Source organism: Macrobrachium nipponense, chromosome 28 (genome assembly GCF_015104395.2).
Source record: "Macrobrachium nipponense isolate FS-2020 chromosome 28, ASM1510439v2, whole genome shotgun sequence".
Taxonomy (NCBI): domain Eukaryota; kingdom Metazoa; phylum Arthropoda; class Malacostraca; order Decapoda; family Palaemonidae; genus Macrobrachium; species Macrobrachium nipponense.
This window is the reverse complement of record NC_087217.1, coordinates 5,727,291-5,744,058: the sequence shown is the minus strand read 5'-3', so window position 1 is coordinate 5,744,058 and position 16,768 is coordinate 5,727,291. Positions and strand designations below refer to the sequence as shown.

General features: G+C 34.4%; 1 protein-coding gene across 7 annotated transcripts in view; it reads left to right on the top strand.

The window, feature by feature from the left end:
- Window positions 1-16,768, top strand: part of LOC135201380 (solute carrier organic anion transporter family member 74D-like) — a 381,276-nt gene that overhangs the window by 143,798 nt on the left and 220,710 nt on the right. For 5 of the 7 annotated variants that reach the window (XM_064230232.1, XM_064230234.1, XM_064230230.1 and 2 more), the window contains one exon: window positions 12,198-12,408. The exons of the other annotated variants lie outside the window; for them this stretch is intronic. The gene's annotated coding sequence lies outside the window, so the exon portion shown is untranslated. The remainder of the gene's footprint in view (window positions 1-12,197; window positions 12,409-16,768) is intronic. 7 annotated transcript variants of the gene reach the window in all.

The window sequence follows — 16,768 nt, the reverse complement described above, 5'->3', positions numbered from 1 at the left end:
TATTACTTAATTCTTTCCTCTGAGTAATATAGTTGATGAGCAATTGTTTTTGGCAACTTGTGTCTTCTTCTCCAAGAGGCTGAATGACGGTTAGTTGTCATGGGTGTTTAATTCTATCCTTTTCTTCTCGGAAACCAACTGATGAGAAAATACAGAAACATTCCTGTCTTCTCAGGTGGAAAGCATTGGGGAATGCAACCCATTCCATTAAAAGTATTTTAGGCCTAACTGAATTTTTTTTTTAAATGGGAGCAATAGATCCCTCTCGTGAAGAGGAATGATTATGATAGTAAAAAAAATGGGAGAGAGATTGATTATATATATATTCTTATATAACAAGACAGTAAAAAACGATCATGTCCTAGAAGCTCTCACAGCATGAAACACCTGTACGGTAAAAACTTGCCCGCTGGTGGTGTGATGTGTGTGAGAGAGGAAGAGAGAGAGAGAGAGAGAGAGAGAGAGAGAGAGATGCTTCTTCTCTAGCAGGGAGTGATTCTTGCAGTGATTGTGTTCTCGCGAATTTTAGCCAAAGGAGTGTTCGACAATCCTGATATAACCAGAGGAGTCCAGAAAGAAGACGGCCCGTTTTTGCGTGGATGTTGCCTCTTTGTCTTGGAAAATATATTATATATATATATATATATATATATATATATATATATCTATATATATATATATATATATATAAGGTAACAGAATGGGTCACTGGAGATGGCAAACGAAGCAGGAGAAGGAAGAGAAGACGATGGATTGGTGAGCTAAGAAAATTTGCAGGTATAGAATCTTATAGAAAGACCGTACACAGAAGGGAGTGGAAGGAAATGTCTGAGGCCTTTGTCCTGCAGCGGATTAGCAACGGATGATGATGATAAGATATATATATATATATATATATATATATATATATATATATATATATATATATATATATATATATATATATATATATATATATATATATATATATATATATATATATATATATACACGATGTGTAGTCAGTTTTTAAGTATATTTATCTAAATTCATATATATCCATAAGTACGGGCGTATACATAAGTATATGATACACCTCACCTATACAGACGGGGCCGCACTTACGTACATACATACATGCTTGATAAGGTTGGTACCCAGACTACCGAAATATAGTCCTTAGCTTTAAAACAAAGTGTTTTAATGGCCTTTTATACTTGAGACGTAACTTGTTTTAACAGAAGAATTGATTTACACACACATTATGTTTATATATATATATGTATATATATGATATATATATATATATATATATATATATATATATATATATATATATATATATATAATGTTTGTCACTTTTTACCTCTCACAAAAATTAAGCCACAAACATTACTCTGTATCGAATTCGCTGCACCTTTTGAAAATTATGCGGGAGCTCTTTTCCAAGAGATCTAGGATACATACAACAAAAATATGATATAATCCGTTTATTATGAAGGTGCATGGAAGCACACAATATTCCGTTATTGTTCTGCGTGCCTAGCGTATTATGGCGCCAGATGATACAATGTGACATTGGGACGTGGAAGTTTCTTTTATTAATACTAGCGGTAATTATATGAAAAGTACCGAGTGCAGTGTATGTTGGAGATGATTGGTATTAGTCGGCGTCTTTGCGTCTCTACAAATGGTGCTTCGCATTGTTATTAGTGGCAGTGCTTCTCCTCTTTTTGTATAACTCATTCCTTGTGATGGTGACGAGCTTTTCTCTCTCTCTCTCTCTCTCTCTCTCTCTCTCTCTCTCTCTCTCTGTCTCTCATGTGGAGACATAATGGTCTTTTCTTTAATCTGTTGGTTTTGTCGTAATGGCTTTTTCATTGCAAGTACGCAGCGTTTTGTTGTCAGTATTGTTTTTTTTTCTTAAAATGTATTTGAAGATTTCTTCATGTGTTTGCATGTCTTTACAAAAGACGACTCCGTATGCAAGGACGTTTGCTTGGGTAAACTGCTAGATTTTACATGTTTTATGCTTTCATGTAACAAGAGAACGGAAAAGAATGATCAGCATGTGTAGTGTGTGTGTATATGTGTGTGTATGTATGTATGTATGTATGTATATATATATATATATATTACATATATATATGTATATATATATAGTATATATATATATATATATAATATATATATATATATATATATATATGTAAATATATATAGATCTGTATGAATAAATAAAAATTTTGGAAAAATTGCTGATTGATTACGAGATAAAAATGAAAAAGAGATATTCTAAAAAGGATTGCTCCATTACATTTGCATGGCGGTTTTGCATTAACATCCTCATGTACATCGGAGTGGAATTTACAGTCCATTAGTAATTTAGATTGCATGATTTTACGGACATCGCTGACAATTTTTTTTTACGCCTATCCCATATGAAGAGGCATAGTTGTCGATAGGTAATGCGGAAGTGTCAGGTATTTGCTGGTAAAAATAAATTTTAAATTTTCTTTTATATATATATATATATATATATATATATATATATATATATATATATATATATATATATTTATGTGTGTATTTCTTAGAGACATGAAAAAATATTGTAATTTATATAGACTATAATTGATAAATTAAAACCCAAACAATCGGGCTTAAGAACTTTAAGCCTCAATTATTTGAATCTGAAGGTAGGATGGACAATATATAATATATACATACTATATATATATATATATATAGATATATATATAGTATATATATATATATATATATATATATATTATATATATATTCTTATAATATATCCGACCTTTGGATTCAGGTCATTGATGCTTTGAGCTTTTAAGCTTGATTGCTTTGGCTTTTATTTTTTAAATCGTATTATATAAATTAGAACTTTCATATGTCTCCCTAATCTCTAGGAAACACATACTATATATTTTTTTGATGCAGCAAATCCACGAAAGTAGGTAGGGTATAGGTCACTGAAAAGTGACCGTCACCTACTGGGAATCACTCAAGAACAATTTTGGTAAATCATCAGACAATCTGGTCCATTTTATCTATTTGCCCGGGAGTGAAGATTTTTCTAGTAGTATTTCATAATCTGGTATTGTTAACGATATCCAGATACAGTATTCTGTCTAGACTAGGGAATGGTGTTTGCCAAGAATGGTGATCGCTTTGTTTGGGTGTATCTTCGCAGGGGCAAGTTCTTGTTGGCAAACTTTGCACTGTTGCCCATATAGGCGACAAATTTGAAGGCTTGTGCGTTAATGCGCCTTAATGAACATGCTTGACTTCGATTTTGCAACAGTGCACCATGAATATTGGCTGCTTGATGCAAAGTTTGGCGACAAGGTGTTGGATAACTATTTGGAGTGACACCGGCTTCCAAAACTTACATATGTTCATCCCTTGGTCTTTTCATCTCTCGCTTTATATATATATATATATATATATATATATATATATATATATATATATATATATATATATATATATATATAATATATATATTATATATATATATATATTATATATATATATATCTATATATATGACTGGTAGAAATGTTCTGTTACAACAAAATTCCATCTAATAAAAGGAGCTCATATAAACGCCAAAATATAGAGAGTAAATACTATATCTCAGAGACTGCTGTCTCTCCCTTCAGAAGAGAAACAGCAGTCTGAAATATAGTATTTGCTCTTTATATTTTGGCGTTTTTATGGGCTCCTTTTATTAGATTTATATATACATATATATATATTTTATATATATATGTATCTATATATATATATATATATGATATATATATATATATAATATATATATATATCACATTCACGGGTAGTACATACATATAAATGAATAAACTTGTAACAGAATCAAACGTGTGACGTATGTAACATCTTGAAAGTCAGGACTTATTAAGGGTTTAGATTATATACTGATGATAGTTCATCTGTGGCTTTCCAGTACATTGTCACCTCTCGAGACAATCTAGCAACTCGAGAGAGAGAGAGAGAGAGAGAGAGAGAGAGAGAGAGGGGCTTTTCTCACAGGGTTGCATGGGAATTTCCTTTTCCATTCTAATGATGCTGCTTTTAACTAACGCTCAAGGTAGATTTTTCGTATCGAGACCTGGTAAGGGAGAGTGTCGCAATATTTTGTCAGTGTACCCTCTCATCTCATCAAGAAGTTATTAATTAGTGGGAAATCTGAGAAGTTAAGGTGTTTTTTAAGGATATATATATATATATATATATATATATATATATATATATATATATATATATACACATACATACATACACACATACATATATGTGTATTTATACATATTGTGTGTGTGTGTGTGTTTGTGAGTCTGTGGTAATGAATTGTCATACTGTTGTAGAGTGTGTTTGTTTCAAAACACACAGACAACTCCTCTGAAAGATTTTCTTTTTATTGTTGATATGTTGCTATTACGGGTTTAAAACGTCTGTTTGCTTTTTCTTGGCCAATTTTCGGAGATGCTAAATTTGGGGTTTTGCTATCAGATAAACTTCGTAAGGATTGAGAATCATGACAGTTATAGCGATAACCGGAATAGAATCTGCTTATACATTTAGGCATTCAATGTTTTCTAGTGAAATCCCCTCCCTGTGCGATTGCCGCATGCCCTGTGGTTACCGTAACCTTTCTGAGAAAACGTGTAACCGGTAGTTGAGGATAAACAGAGCCACTCCTCAGAGAGAGAGAGAGAGAGAGAGAGAGAGAGAGAGAGAGAGAGAGTGTGTGTGTGTTTATGTGTTTTTCAGTGCTATGGCGATTTAGATTGACCAGAAAGTAAATGATGATGTAAATTGTAATTTTTAATCCCAACGTATTTAGACTTCGTGTCTATTAGAAAAATAATAAAAAGATGGCTCCCGGCTGGGAAGACATTTAGGTCCCTTACCTTAAAACTATGTGTTTCTATAGACCTAAGCAAGTAGACTTCGTTTGGTCTCAGACCTGGTCAAGAATGACATAGGGCCAGCAGCCACATCGCAAGAGACTTTTTGATAACCGAAAGGGACCCACTCTCTAAATGGCTATATGTGACATGTAACCCGCACACACACACACACACACACATATATATATATATATATCATATATATATATATATATATATATATATATATATATATATATATATACATATAAGTGTGTGGGTGGGTGCGCGCGCAGGTTCGCCACACAGCGGAGAAAATGAAAAAGATGTTTGTACAGATGAAAACTGTATAAGAAAAAAGAAGAGAATCATTTAAAAACAAAAACAGCAGTTACAATTAAGAGCAAAACAATCTTACAAGTCCATTCTTACTACAAGATTGTTTTGCTTCTTTTACTTATGTAAAGTTTTCTTATGTACAAAAAATCTCTTATTTTGTCCATTTTACCTAGAAAATGTGTAGCAATTACACGAAAGTACTCGGTACTTAGTTATCCATTTCTCCTCCTTGTGGCGAACCTGCAAATCTGATATCACGCGAACGTTTTGTGATTCGTCTGTGTGTGTATATAATATATATATATATCTACATATATATATATGTATATATATACATATATATATATATTATAGTATATATATTATACATATATAATATATACACATATATAATATATATATTAATTAATATATATATATAATAATTTGATTATTATATTATACTAAATAAATATATATATATTATTATATATATATACATTACATATTATTTATATATATATATATATATATATATATATAATATATATAGGATATATATATATATATACTTGTGTATATAGATATATATATATATATATATATAATTAATTATTGTTATATATATGTAAGTATATAGCCATCAGTTAGCATCAGCAATTGCCTCTACGTGAGAACTGGCCACTACAATAGTCATCCGTTAACAAATGAGTCAAGGCTGAACCCCTCTGCAGAAAACCTCCACATCATCATCCACTTCATACATTCACAGAGAAGACTGAAATCAGGAGCTAGTCATTCTACCCGGCAAACACCGCCTCACTCACATTAACAGGCACACCTGTGCTGTACTACTAACACATCATCGAACCAGTGAAGCCGCAGGTCCTTTTCAAAACTAGTGCATTAAGTACCTTCAATATTTCCTTTTCAAACCATGTATAATGCACAAGCAATTCATACTAAGGGCTTTAACCGTTCTTCACATTTTTAGTCAGTGCCCACATTCTTCCATAGAGGAGAGGTGGCTCAACAATATCTCAACAGTGCTTCTTCACCTGTTACATTATAGACCCTTTTTTCTCATCGTACCATAATCTGTTATAGCTAATACTCCGAAATAAACTGTTTGAATACATTTTTTCTTTTGTTTTCTATCAATTTACTATCACCAGTGAACTTTGTATTCTTGATTCTGTGTCAAATACTGCAGATTTGTATTTACATTCTTGCTCTGAGAAATATTAAGAATCTAAGGAAGCGTAACCGTTTCTCACTGCCACTTTTACTCCAAATTCTTCACTTTCCTATGTACATGTTATATTTCCAGTTGCAATCATTCACATCAACTTTCTTTCTACAATATTTAGGTGACTTATTGTAATACTTTTCGCTTTACTCTAAAACTTACTACAACATAGTAATTGCCCATGTATCTTCCTTTCCAAGAATGCTTCTGTCATCAAACTTTCTGTTGTTTCTTTCTCAATCAAAATCATACTATATTCCACCCGGGGGCATACTGAGTAATTATCCATTTATTAATCTGATAGTCGCCACTTATCACACTTCTTTATACATATGTATAGTTATGCGTGTCATCCATTCCTTGGAAACCTTTTCGTTATAGTTAGTTCTCTCTCTCTCTCTCTCTCTCTCTCTCTCTCAGCCTTCAAAACGTTCAAACATCGTTTACTTGGAAATTTGTTGGCTCTCGAGTACTTGAGGTACTTTTTCAAGGAATTTGGTTTTGACATATTTCCCATGAAATATGTCAAGACTTTGAAAAGCAATTATTTGCAACATAGCTGAGCAATTGTCATGACAGTGTGTCTATTGACAGAAATGACAATTGCTCATTTTCCTAATGATTATAGTTTGAATTAATTGACGGGACACTTCAACCATAATTTGGCAGTTGAAAATGTACAGTATATATATGTCGATCTGTAATTCTGTATGGACTCATTGCACCTGCAACTTGCAAACTGAATCTGCTAACCTCCACAAGCATATGAAGATAACACAGTACAGACTTGCCTTTTAAAAAGCCTGTCTTAGCTATGATTTATTACTTCTGTCGAGGCCTGGTTTATGTGTAGATTTATACAAGGATTTCCCCAAATGTGTCCCTTCAGTCTGGTAACAAATGACTGTTTTTGGAAGGAGAAGAATGTGGATAAGGGGTTCTTTGCGAAGGGGGGGTGGGGTTTGGTATGAATATTTATCCTGGGTGGAAGTTGTAGTCTTCGAGCGCCTATGTATTGTCATTGTATTCACTGTCTAACTTTTCTTACTCACTCATCATATTGATAATATATGAGTCACGCTATGTTGTGAATGTTCCAGCAATGTCTTAGTATGTCCGCAAATTACGAATTATACTATTTCAATCTATTTTTTGTCGATTATACAGGTGGCACTTGAAATATGTTTGCTTTAATAAATGATTACATACCTTGCAACAGTGCAAATGAATACTTGCCTTGGAATTTATCAAACTTGTCATTATATCCGGAATTACATTTATAACCAGAATTAATAATTCAGTACAAACACACACACACGCACATACACACACACACACACATATATATATATATATGTGTGTGTGTCTATATATATAGATAGATTGATAGATAGATAGATAGATAGATAATATACACACATTATATATAATATATATATATATATAGATAGATAGATAGATAGATAGCAGATAGATAGATAGATAGATAGTAATGCACACACACTACATATATATATATATATATATATATATATATATATATATATATATATATATATATATATGTAAAGATATTGTAAAGGTTTGTGCAGGACATGCACGCTGCCCTCAGGTGCACGACCAATAACTTAATAAACGCAACACACTCAAAAGCTTTCCTTTGGATTCAAGCTTGCATTTGTCATCGTTGTTCTCTTTACATGAAATGGCACTGGAATGTTTATGGAATCGCCCGACTTTTTCTTCGCCGAGATGTTGTCTCCCATCGATCCTTGTCGGGCTTTGAGCTTTGTTTTCAGGTTTATTTTTAGGTACGTGTTTTGCATGGAAGCCGGCGTGGAATGCTGCATTAGCTGTTATGTGCTCTGCTGACAACACCTATTATAAACGCTTTCAGTTTGTGTCGTTGCAATGTTTGTTTATGTATCAACGGTTTACCCTCCAGCGGCATCTAGTATTTGACCTGTCTTTCTGTTTGTTTGTTTGTTTGTTTGCCCGTCAATCTAGCCCATATATCCGTCTGTCCGTTAAGTTAATGTTGTTGTAACCTTGACCGTAACTTTTGAACTTTACGTGATAAAAAAAACTTCATTCGTAGTGAAGTCTCCGCTGATGTACCCGAAGTGATGAATGGTTTAGGGATTATGGTGGTGGCCATTACTTCTGCTGTCGAAGAAGGGTAATGAAAATAATAAATAGTTCTCGCACAGCTTTAATGAAAGATGTTCAGTTAAATATATTTGCCTGCATTAGATAGGCTCTCTCTCTCTCTCTCTCTCTCTCTCTCTCTCTCTCTCTCTCTCTCTCCCAAGTTCTTTCTCTCAACTCTCATGTAAGATATGAATTAATTTCTCTTTTTCTTGCTGTCCAGCTATCGTCAGACTTGCAACTGAAAATAACCACAATTACAAGGTCATACGTGACTGTTATTTTTATATTTTCAATAAGTTCAGATTGCACAGAAGGTTTAATCGACAGTAGAGCTGTATAAAATTTGAAATCATTTTACATACTTAGTTGTCCTGGAAATGTTCTTCTCAGTTGTATATGTTATATTTAGGAATGTGTGTATGGTGTGATTTCTTGTAAGGTTTTATTATACATTTTATTGTAAATTTGTAGCATTGGCAATTTTCATGAGGCCATTCTTCATGATTCTTGTAACGGGAAGCATCCAGCTGTTTTCATCGAGGCCAGATTCTCTCTCTCTCTCTCTCTCTCTCTCTCTCTCTCTCTCTCTCTCTCTCTCTCTCACTTACATCGAGAGATGTGGTATGGTTATCACTTTCTGTATCCCTCGTCATCTAGTGGCTGAGTGACTGATGAGATAATTATTTTGGAATGTTAATGAAATTCAACCCTGCCCGCTATGTTTTCTTGCGAGTTGACTACGTTATTCGTTCGTTATGTGTGCATATATTATATTAATATATATATATATATATATATATATATATATTTCATATTATATATATATATAAATATATATATATGTGTGTGTGTGTGTGTGTGTGTTGTGTGTGTGTGTGTGTGTGTAAAACGAGGTAAGCGACAAGCCAGTAGGTCACTTAAGCGCGGAGGTGGACCAGGGAAACATACTAAATTCAGCATACTTCTTTATCTCCAACGTTTCGTAATAATTGTGTTTCATCACCAAGCAGTCTGTTAAATAATGAATAAAATTACTGTAAAAATTACTAAAAAAATCAATAAAATTAATAAAATACAACACAGCTAGAATGTCCCTCCCCCAAAATTAAAAAGAAGAAGAAGAAGAAGCAGATCATAGTTCCATAGCCAACCTTATACAAAGAAGGCAGAAGACAGAACTCGGGTAGAGCTGTGAGGAGGAGGTCTGGGTATTTAACTAGGGAACCAGTTGTTCAATAAATAATTACAATGATTCCAGGATAAGCAGTTCGTATGCATTAGTTGTTTGGCCTGTGATACAGAAATTATTTCTCTCAATATATGTATTACAATTTTTTGAGTGGTTTCTTATGCTAGAAAGTGAGATAGAACTGAATGGCGCCGTGTGCGTCTGGTATTCGATGCTCTGCATGTTAGCCCTTTTTTTTCTGTGTATGAAGTGGATAGTGTTGTGTTAGCTTTCTGCTCACCTAAGTCACTATTCAGTATTAAAATTATAAATTGTAAGTGACTGTTGTACTGTTTCTCAGGTGCCACTGCGTGTCAGGGGAAACTATGTACACACACACACACACACACACACACACACACACACACACACACACATATATATATATATATATATAATATATATATATATATATATATATATAGTATATATATGTAATGATTTTTTTGTTATTCGTTCACAAACTTTCATCTTTAAACTGAATAAGAAAGTTTGATGAATCAGTAGGTGTAAAATCTTCCTATTAACCTTATTAGGTGAGCGATATTCACAGTGTCTTATTTGCATATCGTTAGGGGGACGCGTATTATGTTGTATTGGAAATGATAGACATTTATGGTTGGTAAACATCGGCACTCCCTTTTCATGTGAAGGAAACAATTCACATTTAATATTGCCTCATGATTTTACTGGTTTTTTTCTCTCTCTCGCTTGCGAAATATTTTAAGAGATCGGAGGATCGCAATTTATATTTGGTTGCCACTCCTTTGTTCCCTTTGGCATCGTGCAGTTTATTTTCCGATTCTTTATAGCTTATTGCTGAAGGCTTCCTCTTTCCCTTCGTTACTCTCCTCATTTTTCCACCTTCCAATCTGGTAGAAGAGAGCAATTTCAATATAGATTATGTCTAAGTGATATGTATACCTTACCTGAACCGATAATGGAAGTTTTGTTCCTTCATTCTACTTTATTACTTCAGTTATCTAATTGATCTAAGATTGTCTTGGTTAATAAAATCACAACCGAGAGGTGACATGATTTGCTCTCCTATACTCTTCGTTCCTTGCTGCCCGAGAAAACATCCCCCTTTCCATTCTGTGATCCTTCATCTGGTGCGCTCTCCCCTTCTTTCTCTCCCTTTCCACTCGACTTCCCTAATCGTTTACAGCTCGCTCGTATCATCATCCCATACTCTCCCAAAGTATAGGCAATTTCCTTCACCCTCTTCATTTCCCCAAGGATTATCATCGCATCTCCCTCTCCTGCATTTGCTTATCACGCAAGAAGAGTACTCGGATTGAGTAGCCCCTACTTTCATTTAGATTTACATCTTCTCACTCTCTTTTCATCCATATCTTATAGCCCTTGCTGCTTCCATCCATGACACCTCAGCTGCTTTCAGTCATACTTTGACGCTGGGTTGTAGCAATAAGAATCACCTGCATTGACAAAAGACCTGACTGTAATTGTTGGTAGTTAGTCGAGTGTGGTGCTTCGCTGCTCCTGAAAAGGGGCGCTGGGCCAGCAGCCTCATCTTAAAGAGTAGTTGAAAATCGGAAGGGTGGCGCACACACACATACACATTATGTATGTATGTATGTATACACATACATATGAATATATGTATAACTGAATCACGAAGATATGGAATGTGATTGTATAAGTATAGGCAAATGCCACTGAGGAAAAAGGGAAACAATGGAGTCGTTGCTAGGCCTTTCGACACATTGGTCCTTTTACTAGCAGACTTGTAGTAAAGGACCGATGTGTTCAAAGGCCTAGAATCCATTCCATTGTTTCACTTTTTTCCATCGACGCATTTGTCTATATATATATATATATAATATATATATATATATATATATACATATATATATATATGTGTGTGTGTGTGTGTGTATGTATGTATGTATGTATGTATGCATGCATGCATGCATGCATACATAAAATGCACTAACGTTCTTGAAAAATATATTCTAGAAATAGGTCCCTTTTTATAACGGAATGTACTTTAGTCACATTTATTTATGTAATATATATATATATATACATATGTATATATATATATATATATTATATATATATATATATAATATATATATATATATATAATTTATGTTTGTGTGTTAGGTTATCGTGCAGTAAAATTATTGAAGAATGACTTGACGGTTCACTGGATTTTATATTATTAGGTTTTCCTTCATTTTTATATATTGATTAGCATTCCTTTCCATGTGTATCTTTGTTTTTATCTTGTTTTATTTGCTTTAACTAACTTGCCCAGTGTGCTGTCCAAGTTTTAATTAATTTGATTTTCTTTTTGATTTGAATAGGTTGGTGCCCACACGATGAGAGTCGTAAATGTAGAGGCATTCATCATACCCTACACCTCCTCCTCATCATCTACATCCTTGCCAACATCTGTGTGTCCTCGACACCCTACCCATCACCTGCATCTGCATCTCCATAGCAATTCCTACCTTGATCTTTCCGTCTTCTTCATCAGCTGCCACTTCGCCCTCTAGTGTGTCTCTTTCTGATCAGGTAGGTGATTTTCCGTTTTTTTTTTTTTTTTTTTTTTTTTTTTTTTTTTTTTTTTTTTTAAGTTGGATTTTGTTCTTAATTTTACGTGTTTCGATTTTTTCCCCAGCAGATAAAACGCAACATAAAATGTGGCTGCAATAGTAAAGAAGTATTTCAGTTGAAGTCGTATCCATGAATATGCGGGGACCGACTTGTTGATTTATTTCAGATGATATGATATGATAAACTTAACGAGAATACTAAGAAATTGCGTGTTCATTGTACGGCAGCTGCATGTTCGTAGATTTTAAGATTGTGGGCGGTGTAGATTTTAAAAGATTGTGGGCGGTTGAAGATCTTTTTAAGTTGACGCACGTGTTTGTATTTTTGTAATTTTCATTAGACGTCTCTAGAAATCATATTTTTCAATATTAAGTTTTATAAAAACGTAATTGACACCATTTAAGGTTACCACATATTTTACGGCATCCGTCATTGTTTTTCTTCTACAATGCCACTAAAGTTTTCGCATCATGTGCATCACGTAGATTTGTAGCTGTCTAATCAATGCTGGTATTTAATTAATTAGTTTTAAAATAATATCCCTTTATTCCCAGATTTTAATGTAGTAAAGTTAATTGTACTTTAATATGTACAGATGTCTTGAACAATTTTTTTCCATGAACGTAACCTGCAGGTTCTCCATAAACGGAATATAACCGAGAGAAGAGGCTCGAGTTGCAAACCCAAGAAAACGGTTCATCTGTCCTTGAACAACCAATGAGATGGACTTGTTTCTGTCAATAAAAAAAAATAGATTAAATTCTCAGTGATATGCTGGACATTTTAGTAATTCACCAATAAACTTTGATCCCACCGAATCATCTAAGTGAGAGCACTGCAAGATTTTAACTCCCACCGAATCATCTAAATGAGAACACTGTAGATTTCTCTTGCTCTACAGCGTGGTTGTTTTAGAGCAGGAGGTTCCAATTGTTCATCTCTGAAACGATCTCTCTCGGACAAAGGTCGCCCATAAGGCAAAGGTGTGAGAGAAAGGAGGTGGTCCGTCAGACTGCATTTTCGTTTCAATTGCTTTTCTGTTAGCCTTCTTATTGTGTTAGGACTAAGTTCTTTACGTAACATTTACCTTGGTCCTAACTTCTGAACTGTGAGAGATAGAAGCTTCATATTTCAGATAACACCGAGGTTAGTGACCATGACATTCATAGTATGTGCCCTAATCGAGTCATTGGTGTTGCGCAAACTTAATGGCTTTAGACAAAATTTTGGGAGTTATCTTGCAGCATTTTATCAGTCGAGTTGTCCTTAATGGGTCGTTTACTGAGGGCAAAATAAAGTTAGGACTTTAACCGTGCACGTAGCTTGCAGCAAGTTACTTTCCGTGAGTAACTATACTATCTGCGAAAATGTTTGCTGAGGTAAGAACCAAGTGGCCAGGCTAGGTTAAGGGTACGGCACGTTAATAGCCAGCGGTTCTATTTTTGGGCAACTGGCCACCTCTCACCCACCACTGGGAAGCAGCGTTTGTCGCTTACTTGACCTGAGTAAACAGGTACTTGGTTGTTACTTGATATCCTGCCCGTGTGAAGTAGCTTATTTATTTTTTCGGAGCTGGGCCCTCTGATTGGGAAATGGGGTTTTTATTGTTATTAAATTTGAAATCTGGGCTTTAATGTTTGGTTATCAATATCAAGCCGAAGCTCAATGAAGAACCACGGAAACGTCAAAAAAAAAAAAAAAAAAAAAAAAAAAAAAATTGCCCAAAATCTATTAGTAAAGAATTGACATGGTTTAAGTAAACTAATCAGGTTTGGTAATACCGATCTATTTAACTTGGCTATTACTAACTCGTCGGCATTGGAAATGCAACAAAATTATCGTTCCGAGTGGAATTGCAGTGGTGAACGTATTATGTACATATGATGCGCGATGAAACTGTTGTGATTGCTCCATGGTTGAACAGTTCATGTCCAGTTCGTTTACATTTCATTGGGAAATCTTGTACTGAACTGAAACGTTACGAGGATGCTGTAATATACATTTCCTTTTTTCGTTTTTTAAGAGAAAACTTTTAGCGATGGTTGTGCATGTAAGAAAATAGCTTCATATATAGAAAACTTTTTTTTCCTGTTAGATTGATAAAAGATTTTCTTACAGTATTGCCTTTGTGTTGTCAGCACTATTTAGATGTCCACACCAGCTAGATAAGTGTTGGTATTTCCTATCTTCTTGCTGGCAATGAACACCTCATGAGTAAAACATCGAATCACCCAGAGGGCATTCTCAAACATGTTTTATATTCACTCTGGACTTCCAAATAAAGCTCATTCCAAGTGATGCTGGAGCCCAATGTATTGTGTTCCTTTTAGCTCATTCCTCTCTTCCATTAGCTTTTCTTACACAGTTTGAATCTATTTTCAGTGGCAGTATTCTTATGATCCATTGTTGGCTAGGGCAAGAGCGCGCCACTTTCGATAAACTTACGGCTCAGTCTTTCACCATACTTGCATGAAATGCCTTTTATACGTAAATAACATTGCTGTGATGACTAGCCTTTTGGAAATGATTGCTGACTATTCTGACACTTTCATCCTAGCCTTTTTACTTGCATTGGGTGAATGGTGGATGCGCTTTAGAGAAGAATGGATCAGGTTACTCCAAGGAATATTTATTGCTCTACAGCACACTTAAAATGTTCGTTTTAAGGTTGAATATTTATCTGAGTTTTGTGTCATTCCGACTCCCGGCCAAGCGACGTCCCTGAAAAACGTATGCGAAACGATACGGTGTTCTATATTGAGAATGTAGACAGTTTTCGTAAATTTAGAATGAACGACCTTATATATAAGGCTTTTTGCAAGGTTGGTTCATTTCTTTGAAATTTTTTCAAATCTTTGCAGGGAACAGCATTTTATTGCAATTTGTTGCGTTGTATGAACAGTTTACCATGAGTAGGTAAACTAAGAGTTTTACAAACTTTTTATGTTATAGTTCCTTGATCGATTTATATTTGCACCTTACAATTTTTATTCATGCTTAATGGAGTGATGTATCTGCTGCACCAGAACTTATTCTTTGCCCCTGTGAAGAGCTTCATCTCGCATCCCTCTGCATTATTCTCTTTGAATTGTGCCCCGATTGATTTTTGTTGTACTCACTATTGTTGTTCCTAATGATGATGGAAAATGAAAGCGCTTTCTGCAATCCTTTGAAGATATTTTGCTACTGCCATTATGTGATATTGCTTGCCATAGTTTTTTCCAATTTGCTTGCCCATTAGTAGTATAAAGACTTCTATAAATAAGATCAAAATGTTACAGTATGTACAAATATAATTCTTTAAGTAAATTGTGATTTGATGTACGGGAATCTCTTATAATTGTTAAAGGAAAAGATTGTAAACCCTGACGACGGGCGAGAGAGTAAAAATGATTTGGTTTGGGGGTTACACAGGTACGATTGATTGTGGCATGTGGAAGTGTTGTAACAGTGTTTGTAAAGGGTACATGAATGTCCTTGGGAGAGTTGGAGTTTGTTCCTGGTTTGGGGTTGAAGAGCAAGAGAAAAGGACGTGGTGCTGCATGACTTGGATGCAAAGGTAGTGACAAGAGAAGGAGATAACATGGTTGGGAGGTATGGAGTCTCTGAAGTAAGTGGGAATGAAGGAGTCTTATGGAAATATGTTTGATAAGGTGCTTGCTCACTGGAAATACATGATTTCCAAAAATGAATATTCATAGGTATACTTGGGAAAGAGAAAGTAGTGAGGCAAATATTGCTAGATTATGGTTCGGTATAGAATAAATGGAAGAACAAATTGCTTGATGTTATGATGAGAAGAGGATTTATTGGATGGATATCTAATCATTATTTGTTTGAATCAAAAGTTGACTTGGATGTAAGTTTTCCTTGTAAAGGAAGAGGTAAAAACTTGGTTGGAGATAAATTGAGTTTGATCAGGTAAAAGTGAGGAGAACATGTCAGGTGGAAATCGATGAAATAAGGTTTGTGGTTGAAGGTATAGGTGAGGAATGTGTGAAATTGCACAGTGAGGTCATAAGGACAACAAGAGTGGTTTTGGGTACAGAAGGAGAGGAAAAGGAATTCAGTGATTGAAAATTGAAGTTTTAGTGAAAGGAAAAAAATGAGATTATTTGATTTACAATGGTATAACAGATGATCGGATCATGTGAAGGCTTACATAATTATGGAAAGGAAGTCAAGAAAGAACTGAGTGAGCAGAGGAAGGCAAATGATAGGGGAAAGGAGCTAAACAAGGACTTTCAGGAGAACAGGAAGTATTGAATCAACTGAAAAGAATTGCAGATGGAGGAAATACAGTTCGGAGTTAATGTTC